The sequence below is a fragment of the Cariama cristata genome, unplaced genomic scaffold (assembly GCF_000690535.1).
Source record: "Cariama cristata isolate BGI_N322 unplaced genomic scaffold, ASM69053v1 scaffold16022, whole genome shotgun sequence".
NCBI lineage: Eukaryota > Metazoa > Chordata > Aves > Cariamiformes > Cariamidae > Cariama > Cariama cristata.
Genome location: NW_009604530.1, coordinates 4,612 through 21,092, shown reverse-complemented (window position 1 = coordinate 21,092; position 16,481 = coordinate 4,612). Strand labels below are relative to the sequence as shown.

The following is a 16,481-nucleotide window of genomic DNA, read 5'->3' as shown; positions in this document are numbered from 1 at the left end:
AGATGACCCCACTGCTGACTGAGACCAAGCCCAGCAACCATGGTGGCAGCATCTCTGTGAGGAGCCCAGGCTGTAGAAAGTTGGCTGGCCAGGTTTGTGACCCTGCGGGGGACCCAGGCTGGAGCCGTCTGTGCCTAAAGGGCTGCACCCCAGGGAAGGGACCCACGCTGGAGCTGTGCGTGAAGAACTGCAGCTGTGGGAAGGACCCACGTTGGAGAAGTCCATGGAGAACTGTCTGCCGTGGGAGGGACCCAAGGCTGGACCAGGGGCAGAGGGTGAGGAGTCCTGAGCAGCAGAGACAGCAGCTGATGACCTGACCCCAACACCCATTCCCTGTCCCCCTGCGCTGCTAGTGGGGAGGAGGGAGAGAAAAATCAAGAGTGAAGTTGAATGCAGAAAAAAGGGAGAGGTGGAAGGAAAGTGTTCTAAGATTTGGTTTTATTTCTTATTATCTTACTCTGATTTGAATGGTAATAAATTAAACTAATTTCCCTAAGTTGAGTCTGTTTTGCACGTGACGGTAATTGGTGAGTGATCTCTCCCTGTCCTTATCTTGACCCACGAGCCTTTCGTTGCATTTTTTCTCCCCTGTCCAGCTGAGGAGGGGAGAGATAGAGCGGCTTTGGGGGGCACCTGGCCTCCAGCTAGGGTCAACCCACCACAGTTGTGTGGAGAAAATTATTACAACATATCAAGGTAATTACTGTGACTGGGTCAGAGATTTTATGAGTTAGTAACTGTGAACAAGCAAACAGCAATGATGAAGTAGTTACATAAAGTCTCTTGCCTGCAATTCTCTGATCTTCTGATGCAATTGAATACCTGAATTCTGCTGTTCCTCAATTTTATTTTGCATCTGGTTAAATTCAAAGTCTTTCCTGTGAAGGAAATGTTCTTTTAATAGAAGGAAAATATATCCAGTTAAAAACAAATAGTAAATTTGTCACTAAGCTTTTTTCCTCATACTTTTTTAATTTTTCATCTAAAAGTTGTTTATCATTCTCCAGATCCACTGTGTTTTCCTGGGCAAGTTTCAAGTTTCCCTCAAGCTTTCTTTTTGCTCGTTCAAGATCAATACAAATATTCCTTTCCTGTTCTAAAGATTCTTCAACCTGTAACATAAACATACGTAAGGATGACTGATAAAACAACTGAGGAATCTGCCCCTTCTCCTTGTGTTGAACATGCTCACATGGTTCACTTGTTGCTCCAACCTGATCCTGGCTTTGGTGAGAGTATTAACTTTGTCCTCCTCAGTTTGCAGGTCATCCAGCGCTTGCTGGTGGGCTTCTTGCAGGGCCTTCTTCTCCTTGACTAACTTAGCAATAGTCTCATCCAAGCCTGCCTTTTCTTCAGTTAGACTTTTAACCTATTGTAAGGCAAAAAACTTGAAAGTCACTAATAATTTTGGCTTTTATATAGGCTAGTGATCACACAAAGGCAATAAACTCATTGCTACACTACCAAAGAGACTTAATAAGTTGCATTATATGGTCAGACTATACAACCTCTCTGCTTACGTATCAATCCTTCTGAAGTCACAAAGCAATTCCAAACTTTCATTTTAATGCATTTTTGTATGCTATGGGTTGGTTTTCCTGCACAATAAAGGTGACCAAATTTAACACCAGGCCCATAGATTTCCTTATACAATATCGTGTTATTGTTCAAGTTGACTGCACCTTTATGTGCTATATATAGACGGAGCAACTATTATCAAACATGCACATAGCAGAAATAAAAAGTACCTTGTTTTCTGTGGCATGCTTTTCCTTTTCAGCCTTGGCCAATGTTAACTCAAGGTCATCAATATCTTTCTTCAGCTCAGAACATTCATCCTCCAGTTTCCTCTTTCTGGCTGCCAGATCAGCATTTATCTCCTCTTCATCCTCCAGTTTTTCCATTACCTCTTTTATTCTTGCTTCCAGCTGGAATTTTGCTTTGATCAGCTCATCACATCTTTCTTCAGCATCAGCCAAATTTTCTTTTTCCTTTTTATAGAAAACAGAAATGTGTTTCATTGTCACACACTGGAACTGTACTTGCAGAAATCACCTGCCCATTACACAACTGGAACATGAAATAACAGAATCTCCATTCAGCCCATTCCTGACCCGAACACTCAGACAAAACTGATGGAATCTGAGGAGCCAAAAATGGCTTTAAATTATGTACAGTCTGTACTTGCAGCTGCAGGTCATTTTTCTCTTGCACCAGAGTCATCATTTTTTCTTCCAGTTCTTTCCTCTTGGTTTCTGATTTAGCCAACTCTTCTTTCATTCTCTCAAACTCTTCCTTCATCATGGCCATTTCTTTCTCAGTTTCCACACTTCTTAAGAGGGGTTTTATCTTGAAATACAACTTCATCCAGGGCCAGTGCTTGACATTCATGAATGCACGGATGTTGTCCTGGATGCAGAAGATGGACTCTCTGAAATCAAAGCAATCCATCACTACTGTGAAAAAAGCACATCTTTGAGAAACCAGACCTCACAGAAGACACACACCTTCGGTCTAACATTCTTTTCAGTTCAAGTCTCCTGAGGTATCCCCTACATAAAGCCTGTGTCTGCGTGATCAGTTGTCCTAAGCAATCATCTCGCATCTCTTCCAAGAAGCCTAGCAAACCTGCCTTGAAGAACACCTGCAATGAAAGAACAGAGATCAGTCATTGCTGGGCTTATCTTTTGATGCAATGAATGATTTCTCATTCTGTGGAAAAACTAAATGTTTACCTTAGCGTGTCCAAATTTGTACTCTGTATGATCTATCTCAACAGAAGACAGCAACTTTTCACATGCCTTCTTGCTATCAATAAACTGTCCTTCTGGAATGACACCAGCATTCAGAAGGCAGTATCTGACAAAATAAAGGAAAAAATCTTAACCATCGGTATCATTTTAGTGTACAGGATGCTACAGGAACAGCTGTCACTTTGAAGATACAGAGGAAGGCTGATTCTGACTCACACCTCCAGCCTCAAATAGCAAACCAGTAAGAAGCAGGTCAGTTCAGTAGGTTCCCAGCATGTGTTACAGCCCTCACTGAGACTGAGGGCATGGACGGTCTGTTCTCTGAACCTGAGAGACTCTGATCGTCTGTGACACAGTCATTTACACTAATCTAGGGAGCCAGCTCACTGAGTTAGCTGTAAATTAAAAAAAAAAAAAAAAAAAAAAAGGATTTTAAGAATAGGTGGACTGCTGCAACTATCTAATCTGACCTCCTGTATTATAAGCCCATAGTCCTGTATTATACACAGCTCTGCGTTCATCCAGCCCCCATCTTGTGATAAATCTAGTGCATATTTTGTTAAAAAAGAAACTGCAATCTTATTTGAGGCCTTCAGAATTTGAGAGTGTCCCAGGTAAGCTATTCACCCTCACTGTAGGAAAGGAATACTACACTTCTACCTTGACAACATCCTTTTTCAGGTCCCAGTTTTGGACTCTTGCTTTAAGTCTGTCTTTTAGATGACAGGTTCCTGCATATTCAGAAATCTTTACACTTGTAGGTTCTCTACACCACAAACAAATCACCTATTAACATACAGTTTCATGAGTTAAACAGTTTGATTTAAATCTCTCACTGCATTTGAGTTCACATTCATCCTGCAGTTCTTCTCTGAACCATACCCAGCTTCTCGCATTCCTCCTGAAGTATGTAAACCAGAATTAGACACAGTATCTAGCAATGGACTTCCTAATCCTACATTGAGAGATTATTCCACACCCTATTCTTTTCAGCATGCCTCTGTTTACCTATATACAAATCTGCCCACCCATGTCACTTCCTTGGGAAGTCTTCTTCAGTTAGTGCCCAGAACACCACTTCTACCCTTTCCATTGTCCCTGCTCCACAGGACACCCTGTTCAGTGCTGTAAGTGTGGTGTACTTTCTTTGTTCTTAAGAGATTTGACCCTACATTTGCCTTTGATCAAATACGATAAGCAGATGACCCCAGCTGGGTTGCCCTAAATTTAGCGACCTTTTATAAGTGTCTTATTTGCTTGGCAGTTCCTGAGTTAAAATTATTTGGTTGTGGGGTTTTTTTATCTATAAATTAATGTAGCTAACGTGTTGTAGAAATGTTAGCCCCGTACAAAATGAGAGTGCCATGCAGAACTAATTTAGATGTCCTGCTGAAGTCTGTGTTGTTAATGTAGCTACATTTGCCAGTCAAGCTTGTAATTTCATAAAAAAAGTGGTATCAGGTTTAACACAATTTCCTTTCAGTAAAACCATTCTAGTTAGAATTATTTAAACAATATTCTTCAAACTTCTACTAGATACTGGTTAAATATAGGATGTGGTATAGGTCATCCTTCATATTTTTGCTGAAACATGCCTGTTTCAAATTTGAGAACTTAAGCAAAGAATACCCAAACATTCAGATGAATGTGAACGAAGTGAAAATAGGTTTTGGCATACAGTATTCAGGGAAGGCATTTGGGTCAGCACTGCCCACACAGACCCTGCTATTAGATATGTCTTCATACTTTACATAGTTGTTAAATATTAAAATAGTCTTTTCCTAAGAACTATATAATTGACTTGTTTAGTAAGGCTTTTCTCTCAAATGAATTGGGCTCAGTGCACACACGAGAATGTTATTACAGACCTTTTTTTAAAATCCCCATATAAAATCTTGTTAGGAAATCCTTTCCTGCAGATTCGAATGCCTTCCAGAACACCGTTACATCTCAGCTGGCGCAGAACAAGCTTGTGATCCATCAGGCCTATGATAGAGCAATATGGGGATATATTGATTTTTCTAGCATTGGTCAATTGGTCTTTCTGCCATTTTCTAATCTATGTTTTATGTATTACCTGGGGTCTTTGTTTCATTGGGTATGATACAACACACAAAATGAGGATGAGTTGTTCGCAAGTTGGACATCAGCTTATTTAGATTTTCCTGTAAAAAAGAGATCATTTGCAAACACTGCACTACTTCAAGATGTAATGCAAATATTCTCAATATGATTTGACTCTGATGAAAACCAAAAATTGAGAAGTTTTTCCTTATTTTTTAAGTGAATATTCTACAATCCTGTATAGGCATCAGCAAAGTAAATAGCTACTAACAGTGGATACAGATGATAAACTTTCCTGCTGTCTTAAAATAAAAATGTGTCCTTAGTGGTTAGAAGCTAATCATAAGAGTTATTAAACAGGACAAGGATGGAAAGAAATGAAGAATATTGCGGCATACCAACAGTCACCTTTCTTGATCAAACGAATTTTTGATCAAATGAATGAATGGGTTGATTTGTTGTTTTTATTACTTAAATATATCAGTTATGTGTATTTAAAAGAGAATTGAGACAAAAAAATCAATGTTTGTCTATGACATCAGAAGTCATCTGCTCTGCATGACAGTTTTTGTTAGCATTCCATTTCTTTAATCATCTCAAGCAATAGTGATATGCTCTGAGTATGGCCCACATCACAGCCAGGTGGATGCTGCGCTCCTCATCCTGTCAGGAAGGGCTGAACCTGTTCCTGTCCCCAGGACATAGATGTGTCACAGCAGCATCAAGGGCTGCAATATGTAGTTTGTGTTGCCCACACCAACTGCAAGGCACTGGTTGCCTGTACTCAGACAGACACATCCTGGGAGAAGCTACAGCCAAATAAGGGAAGGATGCTGTTAGCACCAAAGGTCAAAGCCAAGACAGCCTTTGGGCTGTCTTGAAACTGTGCAACCTGATTGAAGCACATGACTTCCCTTCTCCACTATCATCCCATTGGAACTCAACAGCAAAGCAGAATTCAAATTAACCTTTACCAGATCCCAAAGGTAAATTTCCACAGTATCATGCGGCAACAGAGAAAGTGGGAATGGTGAACTAGCGCACACAGGTCTGACAGGACTGCTTTCTCAGTGTTTTCTGCAGCTGGACCATGCTGTGCCACAGAACACACCTACCCGAAAGAGTACAGAGACAGTTTGGAAGGAAGAGCCCTTTTTCTTCATTCCTTTCTTCTTAATACCACCACCTTCAGCTGGAAAATGAGATGACAGTCCAACTGAGGTACCACTATAGATCTCTTTGACAGCATTATAATTGTGCATCTAATACACAGAGCACAAATACTGACTCAACACTGATTCAAGTCAGGTGATAGTTACTTTTGGAAACATCAGAGAGGACACATAATCCTCTGATCTTACCTTCATCTATGGAAGCAAAGGTGGCATAAAGATTGCATAAAATTTTCACAGATGATTTTTGGTACAGTCCGATGACAGTTTCGTTCAGGTGGTCTTTGTTCTTCTCAAGCCAGCCAGTGATGTTGTAGTCTACTGTACCAGCATAGTGTACCAAGGAGAAGTGGGCCTCAGCCTTGCCTTTGGTAGGCTTAGGCTTCTGGAATTTGCTGGACTTGCCCAGATGCTGGTCGTAGAGCTTGTTCTTGTAAGAGGTGTCAGTTGCCTTGGGGAACATGCACTCCTCTTCCAGGATGGAGAAGATACCCATGGGCTGAATAGAAAAAAGGTATTTTCAAATAAGATTATAGAATCATAGAATCATTATGGTTGGAAGAGACCTCAAAGATCATCAAGTCCAACCATATACCCAATGCCACCATGCCCGCTAAACCCACTAAACCATGTCTTGAAGCGCCACATCTAAAGGTTTTTTGAACACCTCCAGGGATGGCGAGTCCACCACCTCCCTGGGGAGCCCGTTACAATGCCTAATGACTCTACTGAAGAAGTTCTTCCTAATATCCAACCTGAACCTCCCCTGGTGCAACTTCAGACCATTTCCTCTTGCCCTATCGCTAGTTACGGGGGAGAAGAGACCAACCCCCACCTCACTACAACCTTCTTTAAGGTAGTTGTAGAGGGCGATAAGGTCTCCCCTCAGCCTCATTTTCTCCAGACTAAACAACCCCAGCTCCCTCAGCCGCTCCTTGTAAGACTTTTTCTCCAGGCCCTTCACCAGCTTTGTCGCTTTTCTCTGGACATGCTCCAGCAGCTCCATGTCCTTCTTGTAGTGAGGGGCCCAAAACTGAACACAGTATTCAAGGTGCAGCCTCACCAGCGCAGAGTACAAACGGATCACTGCCCTGGTCCTGCTGGCCACACTGTTTCTGATACAGGCCAGGATGTTGTTGGCCTTCTTGGCCGCCTGGGCACACTGCTGGCTCATGTTCAGCTGGCTGTCAACAAACACCCCCAGGTCTTTTTCTGCCAGGCAGCTTTCCAGCCACTCGTCCCCCAACTATAATTCAAGTTATAATAATATAGTGTGAAAGAAATGCTAAAATTAAAGTACTGGAGGTATTTTATAGAGTATTAGCTTGGGAGCAGTAGGTAAGCAAGATTTTTTGTGAACAGCTGGCAAGATAGTCCAAAAGCACCAGATTGTCATAACAGGGTTTTGAACTACCCAAAAATAGGCTGGAAAACAAAGCAAGCCAAGCAAAAACTGTGCAGTAACTTCTTGGAATACAGTAGTGACTTCTCCTTATCCAGAAGGAGCAAAAGCAAGCAGACATTTGAATTTAACTGAGACGAAAACCTGAGGAGGAACCAATATGGAAAGACAGAAGACAACAGAGGTAAATATGACAATGAAATGACAATTTATAATAATGTGCAACAAAGAAAGACAGAACAGAGAAATAAAAGCAAAGTCTTTTTAAAAGGCAGAATACATTTCCAGTCAGTGGATAATTAATCACGAGGGTTACGATTAAAGGAAGGAAGGAGGTAAGGAGATCTGGAATCTTCACAGAGAGATTGTACTGAAGGCACCCAGTGCAAACACTCTTGAGAACTACTTCCAGATCTGATTTGTGTGATTGCACAAGCTGCATAAGAAACTCACCTTTTCTACAAGCTCAATGCAATCAGTCAGGTCCAGCCCAAAGTCAATGAACTCCCATTCAATTCCTTCCTTCTTGTACTCCTCCTGCTCCAGCACGAACATGTGGTGGTTGAAGAACTGTTGCAGTTTCTCATTGGTGAAGTTGATGCACAGCTGCTCAAAGCTGTTGAACTAATATTTGAGTAAATGTGTTAATATTGTTAAACTGACTCCAATTAATTTATTTCATAGAGATATCAAGGCAAGGTCAGCCATACTATCCCTGAAGGGTTTTGATCCTAGCATAAAGAAATTATCATGGGTGGTCCAGGCTTACAGAAAAGTTGTGTTGTGCAGCATATGGTTGATGTAGCCTGCATTGGCAATGTTTTTGGGTGACTCTAATGTCACTAAATACAGATTCTTTCAGGAGGGAGACAGTAGCTTCGTGGCTATGCTTCTGCTGTTTCATTTTCCTTACAAAGTGGGTGATGGATCTACAAATGCAGAAGCAGCTTCAGAGAGATTTGCCCTGTTCTTGAGGGTTAAATTGGGGTATGGAGGAGGAAAGGTCAGAAAAGTCAAACAAAAGGAAAAAAGTGTTTAAAGACAGCCAGAAGTCTGAGAGTGCTATGTAAAACCAAACCTCAAAAATCTCAAAGCCAGCAATGTCTAAGACCCCAATAAAGTGCTGTCTTGGCAGCTTTGTATCCAGCTGTTGGTTGATGCGCATCACCATCCACAAGAAGAGTTTTTCATAGACTGACTTGGAAATGGCATTCACTGCCTGGTGCACCTGCAGGGAGATGGTTCACACAGTTATGTCAGGGCACAGCTTGTGCATCACCAGAATAAAATGCTCCTCCACCATGCACAGATACTGTCAGCCCACAAAGTGCAATAATAGGCCTTAATGGAGCTGACCATCCTCAGCTGCGACTTGCACCCACTCCTGTCCCTTAGGGACAGGACGGTCCCTGCTGCTCCCGGACACTCACCTGATCCACTGTTTGGCCCTTCATGACATATTCATTTCCCACTTTCACCCAGGGACAGCACAAAGCTTTCAGCAAGTCTGCTGAGTTCAGGCCCATCAGGTATGCTGCTTTGTCAGCCTCTGTAAAATAAACAAAAAAAAAAAAAGCTGAAAGACTTTGTTCTTAGCTGGGACAGACAGAATGCGTTGGAGCCAGCCAGAGCTCACTTTGAAACCTGGCAAACTGGTTGGCTTTACCCTATCTACAAAGCTTGACCAACATTCTCATTTACTTTTCCAAACAGCCTTGTAGGGCTGGTCCTCATGATTGACTGGCTACAGCAGGCCCAACAGGTGTGGTGAAACCAGTGAGTGCACTGGTGATGGAACAACAGTGTTTTTCCCTTCGAGACTCTTCTTCACAATGTCACCCAAGCAGAACAAGTCTTGATGTGTTACAAGAAACTGGCAAACACTACAGTAATGTGTCCCAGGCACAAAGTCCTTCAGCAGAGCCATCAGGAATAAAGTAGACGCAGAAAATGACTCTACAGGAGGTGGTAAGTGGAAGGTTGAACCTCCTTTTTATGTTCATCAAGGAACAATTGCTTCTTTCCTGGAAGACTCCTTGCATTTCTAGTGAAAAATGGTATGAAAACAGTTGGAAATACATCTGTCCAAGCCATGAAAGTATTACCTTCTGTGCCATCTGGCTCTGCCTGCTCCTCATGTGGTTTCTGCTTGAACTTCATGTTCCCGTAGTGCAGGATTGCCCCTGTCAGTTTGTAAATCCCCATTCTCTCATCAGGGACGAAGCCCAAAATGTCAATGGCTGCCTGCACACCAGATAGATCATCTGATTATAACGGTGGTGACGGTAAAAGTGATAGTCTCTCCTTGCTAGATATACTTACATCTGTGGCAACAAGCTCCTCCTGGTCATCAATGCTGGCCACAGAAATCTCCCCTTGGCTGATGAAGGGGTAGTCATACGGGTTGGTTGTGATGAGGAGCATCTCTGAAAGGCAAACAAAGGAGTGACAGCCAGGTCCTGGCAGTGAAAATGGAACAATGGCTCAGCAAGGTTTCACAGGCTCTTTTTCCTTTTGTATCCCCAAACTCTTGGTTTTCCATTAAGAGACAAGAAAGAGAGAGTAAAGTCATTCATCTGCCTTCCACTGGACGAGCAGAAAGTCCTAGGCAAGTTCTCAGACCTACCAGTTTAATATGCTGTGAACTGGGGACTGAACATTCAGTATCAGCAGACAAGGAACAAGGGCTATCCAAAGAAACAGCTTTTAAGAAAGATATTTTTAGGTGAGACTCGTACGTGTTTATCCTCATACACGACACATACTAATCCATCCTGAATGCCCCTTGCACCCACTGGGCATCCATCTAACTGAGGCCAAAATTCACAACTCATTTTCAGTCCTGAATCCTACAGCAGAGTAAGAAGAGAAGTGAAGGTGTGCAGATGCGCAGCATGCAGGAGAGGAAGCACTCCTTATGTTGAAGATAAATCTGTGTCCTTGTACAGACATGCAGTCCCCTGGCACATTGCAGTCTCTCTGGGAAGGGAAGACGGAGGTGGTAAACGTTGGGAGGGCACATAGCGGGAGGATGGGGATAGGAGCTCCACTTTGGGAAATGTTCTATGAGTAGCTGGGAGGGATGGGCAGAGTGGAGTGAGGATGAGGGCAGATGAGTGCAGTAGTGGAGTGTGTGGCAAAAGGGCTTGGGATAGATGTGGGGCATGGGTAGCATATGCCATGGCAGTGGGAAGGGGGAAAAGGCTGGAGGGACTATACTGGAAACAGAGAAGAACTTTTGCCCATGTGATAAAGAGTTCAGATAGACAGTTTGTAGGTCAGGGTATCTCGCCATCCTGCACCCAGGGAATTTCTCACCTTTCTACTCAAGATTATTCACAGGATTTGGTCCAGATAAGTTGGAATTTCCACAGCATCAACAACAGCAAGGTGTGAGGCAGAGTAAATTAACCACCTCTGCACCTCACCTGCACACAGTTTGCATTAGAAGTTATCCAGGGAAGATAAATTTGAGGTGGAGTAACTCCTAATGTGACACAGTTATAGAGAGATAAAAGTGTTGTGTACAGCTTTGGTAACCCAATCATCATTGACGCTGGAATGAGGATGACATAAATAACCACATGATGAAAGTTTCACTGCTTTGCACTGCCTGAGGCACCTGCCGGAAGTGAAAGTTGGGTGCTTGTGACACATGGCTCTAGGCCTGCAGGTGTCACTGGACTCTCCATCACTAAGCTGGCCTATTCAGCAAAAAGGTTCCCATACTGATTTTAGTGTAAAATGTCACCAGATGAAAGCTGTCCTTACCACATAGTTCAGGCTTCTTATTGGAGAGGATCTGGTAGAAGATGTGGTAGCTTCTCTCAGCTTTCAGCTGGAAAGTGACTCTTGACTTTTCCAGTAAGTCTGTAATATGTATGCACATATAAATTTTTCAAGTTCTTCTCGACTTTATAGTAAAGCAGTAAGCCCCCCTCATTTACTTACAGGTCTCAATGTCACCAGAGGCCAGTTTTCCAGAGGTACCAAAATGAATACGAATGAATTTACCCTGGCAAGCAGACAAAAGGTAGTGGTCAGTGCAGCATTCTCAGGGTGACATGACAGAGTGTTTTTCTCTCTTGGATCTCAGTGACAGCGTCTTCAAATCAGTCTGAACTATCATAGATATTCAAAGACAGATAAAGGGGAACAGTTTGTTGCAGCTCATGCAGCTGTGAGCATGAAACAGCTGTAAATACATCAGCATCTGACAAACAACCAAGAATTTTGTCAGCAAGAACATTCCTCCCAGCCCAGTGGCTCCCAGTTGCAAGTAACAAGCAGGCAAACAGGATTAGAAATCCAGGAGGGCAGAGAGAAACGCAATGACTCACAAAGCGTGAGGAGTTGTCGTTTCTCACAGTCTTGGCATTCCCGAAGGCCTCCAGCAGTGGGTTAGCACTGATGATTTGATTCTTGAGTGTACCCTGCGAGAATATTTGAATAATTATTGAGAAACATCATGGGCTATGTGGTAGGAAAAAGTGACTATTTTGCAGCTTGCCCGATTACATGCACAACCATGTGCCCTTCATTTCGGCTGGACAGTTTTACTACAGCGTCTTCTCAATTACAGTGCCAAGAACCAGTACTTTGTGTAAATGGTAGATAACTCATTTTTCTCTCATTCAGAATTTCTCCCATGGTCAGAATGGGAGAGATGTGGCTGAGAAATGGGGTCAGAACTTCTCCCCATCTCTCAGCCACTGGGACCGACTGGTCCATGTGAAGAAATTGGAACTTCTGATTCTTCCTGGACACCAATCCCCCAGACCTGGTTTCAGTCCAGGTGAAGCTACACCTGGGCAGCTCTGGTGGCTTGTACTTGCTGTGGTCCTAACTGCCTACCAGCCCCTGGTCTTACTGCCTTTTGAGAGAGTGGCTGAAGCTAATAAAAGATATTTCATATTTTGAGGTAAATGTTTGTCACCAGTGTTGTCTGCAGCCACAAGTTGATAACATCCCAAACTGCCTCTCTGTGAAGCCTTTCTTCCTCACACCTTCATCCAAGACTCCTTCTTGTTTGGTAGGTCCCCACTCACTGCAATTGTTGCAAAGTACTGGATGACACACTTTGTGTTCACAGTCTTCCCTGCACCAGATTCTCCACTGTCAAAAGAAAGCACAGAGAGAAGAATTATCTGCCCACTTTTTCTTGGAGACAAAGTTCAAAGTGACAGATGTACTTACGTGATTAGGATAGACTGATTTTCATGATCTGTCAAAGGGAAAAATAATTGCAGTCAGAGAAGCTTGGAAAAGTGCTGGTTCTCAGGTAAACCATGATCTAGTGTCCGTCAAAGGAAAAGAAACAAAATCTTTGCAAGCAAAACAGAAGACATACATGGTCTTTTTCTCCTCCTCTCTTCTCTTCCCCGTACTCCACTTTTTACCTTCTCTCCTCCACCTTTGCTCCATCCTGCACTCTCCTCTTTGCTTCTGTCTTTATCATTCTTTACCTTTATTACTATTTAATACGGGGCAAGACTTGATTCAAAGTAAAACCACGTATTTTGATGAAAATATTTCTTCCAGCTCTGTTCTGAATCTACCTGATATTGCTTGAAGCCACATAGTGGTGTGCTGATTAGGGACTTCCCAGATAGCGTGTTCTATACAACTGCAACTGCCCCTTGCAGTGGTTCCTATTATGGTGCTTAGCTTAGTACTTAAGACCAGAAAAACAGATAATGTGCAGTAGAACAGCACAGAGCTTCAAAAAATAAAAAGACTATTTCAGGAAATGGGGAAAACTGTCTGGAGCTGGTTTTGTATCACCTAGAGATAAAACAGGCACATCTAATTCCACAGTACAATAGTTGCAAGCCCAAGCAGATAATCTGCAACATGAAACAGGACAAGGAATTGGGGTAGCACACTGTAAGAGATGGCAAAGGCAACTGAGCCTATGGCAGATAAGGAATTGCATTTGGCAGAAGCAGTGTTTCTGACACAGTTTTTTGCTATGAGTCTGGTCAAAATAGAAAATCTCACCAGTCAGCATGAACTGATAGGCATTGTCAGAGATGGAGAAGATGTGTGGAGGGGCCTCCTGGCGCTTCTTGCCTCGATACGCCAACACCACCTCCGGGTTGTACACTGGCAGCCACTTGTAGGGGTTGACAGTGATACAGAAGAGACCCGAGTAGGTCTTCAGGAAAAAAACAGAAGAGTCACCGAAGTCCATCTCCTGGCAGCTGGATTTTCTCCTTTGCCATGAGAGGGAACTTACATAGATCATCCAGGAGCTGTAGCGGTCCTTGAGATTGTAGAGGACAGCAGGTTCATGTAGCTGGGTCAACATGGCCACATCCTCAATTCTGTCAAACTTAGGTGGATTCATGGCATATACATCATCAGGTTTGACAGTAACTGTCTATAATTCAGAAAGAAAGATTTAACCTTGATTCAGCAACTCTCAATGCTGCTTCCATGTGTACACACAGAGACACAAACACCGAGAAGTAATAACATCTGTAAGGATGCTTTAATTCACATTTTTCTTTCTGTTTAAATGTGCAAAACAAGATATGGCTATTACAGGGCAGACATTGCTGCGAGCCAGGAACTCTACAATACCGGCAAATTTACAGGATGTAAATTTACTGTCCTGGAACTGCTACAACCACACAGACAGGATTTGTGCTGGACCAGGTCTTTCTCCACTTTATTGCTGCTTATGAACTTCAGGTCAACTGCTGCTCATGGTTGTAATAGCTAGGGGTACAACTGCTGGCCAGTCTGCCTTTCAGCCTCCAAGACTCACACTGCACAGTGCTGGAGAGACAGGACACTAACAGCACAAGATTCATCAACAGCAAAGCCTTCCTTGGAACATATTTGTTCCACTCCTGTCTGTTGCCATTCCTAATTAAACAAAGGCTCTAGCTCTATCAAATAGCACTGTCTACTGGGCTCACATTGTGGGCAACCGTCCTGTCATACAGCCAGAGCCTGTGGATATGTTGGGGGGTCAGTTGTGAAGGAAAGCAGATGTACACAGATGGCAGCAGCTTATGTCAGCCACGCTGAAGCATGAAGGAGCTTGAAAATCCTGTTGTCATTTCTCCAGCTGGCTTTTATCCACTGCCTTTATCCATTGCTTTTATGCTGTAATTGCTGCTCCCATGGACTGGTCCAAGCTGACTAGTCCGATTCAAGGAGGAAACAGTGTTACTGCAATCACATTTGATTTGGAAAGATTGAACATCATTTCCAAGCTCAGGTCCTGACTAGTGGAATGATCTTGGGCTTCTTTTGAGAAAGTAAGAATTACAGGCACAGTTTTCAAAAGCAACTTTGTGATATGTGTCCCTAAATAGCTTTCTAAAGTGTTCAAACACTTGAGCAATTAGGATTCACAGAAAGTCTCCATACAGAACAAGAGATCACACACTAACGGCTCCTCACAGGACATATCTGGGAGTCACTACACAGGTTTCTAACATAACGTTCGTTCAGTGCTCAGAAGAGGGCAGGAAGCTCCAAAATGTTATGAATTATTAGAAAAAAAAAAGGGAGAAAAGAAGAGAGTGTTATGTAGGATGTGTCTGTCAGTTCATTCACACCTTCATTACTGATCACAGCTCTTAGAAAGGACACTAGTTGTACTAGAAATGCTCCAGAGAAGAGAAACAAAGATGGTCACAGGTATAAAACAGCTTCTCTATGAGGAGAGCATAACTTGATTGGGATTTGAGGGTGAAAAGGAGACACTTTTGAAGTCTGCAAAGTCAGGAATAGCAAAGAGAACCATGGTCATAGCAAAGAAGAATTATTCACTTTTTCTCCTTGTGAAAAAATAAGCTGAAATTACAAGGCTGCATACTGCAGAGAAAAAGGAAGCACTTTACACGTACTCCAATTTTAAACTGTGGAAATCTTTCCCACAGGACACTACAGAGGCAAAAAGCTCAAATGGATACAAAAAAGCCAGCCCCCAGGAAAGCAGGTCCTTGTACACAGTAGCCCGCTGCAGCCTCTCCTCAGTCACATACCTCTGATTGCTGGAGGCTGGGGGTGAACCAATGGATGACTGCTTTATTCTTTATTTGCTTTCTTAAAAATCTTGTAGCACCTACTGCCAAGATGTTGGTTGAGGTGGTTCTTTGGGCTGCTGCAGCTATTCTTACAAACGTTATCAGGACATGAGCTGCTAAGGCATTTCAGCATTTTTGCAAGATGAACACCTTGGAGGCTGCTCTAGGAAACTGCAGCCAGTGACACTGATAATAATTCCACATGCAAAGGGGACTTTCAAAGTAGCTGTCTGCTCTGCTACCAGTAAAGGAAGGAATTTATCAGTGGATATGAGAGTGTTAGATGAGAAAGGATTAAAAGCAGCAGTTGAGGAACACTAAGACTGGCAAGGCTACAACCCAACCTGTTTCAGAGCATTGCCTGATCTTTAAAGCCTAAACCAAGAATAATTATCCAATGGATACCTTCATCCCAGCATCCAGAGCAATACTTTCCTCTGGAGGCTGTGCCGGTTCCAGTCAGAAGGCAGGGCAGGACAGATTTCTTGCCTGAGCTAGTCTAGTGCTTTCTGTGTCCCTTGCTCTCCCTAGCAGCATCCTAAGGCCCTCAGCAGGGCAGGGAGGAAGGCTAGGAGGAATGCACTTACTCTGCCATCCTCTGTCTCAACAGTTATCTTCCCATCCTGTGCAGCCTTGATCTTCCCTTTGGTGTACTCCACCTCGGGGTCAGCCACAAAGCAGTAGGTCTTGGCGTCAAATGGCTGGTTCTGGGCTTCTATGCTCTCCTTCTCTGATTTGCGCAGGTATGGTGCAGCCTCACCAAAGACGTCCATGCCAGCGTCTCTGCTCATGGCTGAAGCTAAAATGAGACTCTGCTGTGGTGGTCCTCTGTGTGCTCCTTAGAGTCAAGCAGAGTAGAGCTGAACATCCACCAACCCTCCCAAGTTGGCTGCTCTGAGAGCACCCTTCCCTTCTCTCCAATGCATGCTGCAAGGTCTTGAGGGAGATATTTGCCTTTCAAAGCTGGAATGTACAAAAGCAGTGAAGAAGAGCTGCCACCCTTCACGGCCCCAAGGAAAGGGAATTCATGCCTGAAGGGCTCCCT

General features: G+C 43.2%; 1 pseudogene; it reads right to left on the bottom strand.

Moving 5' to 3' along the window:
• The window catches only part of LOC104158102, a 24,200-nt pseudogene extending 7,973 nt beyond the window's left edge, over positions 1-16,227 (bottom strand).
• Between the last annotated feature and the right edge of the window lie 254 nt (positions 16,228-16,481).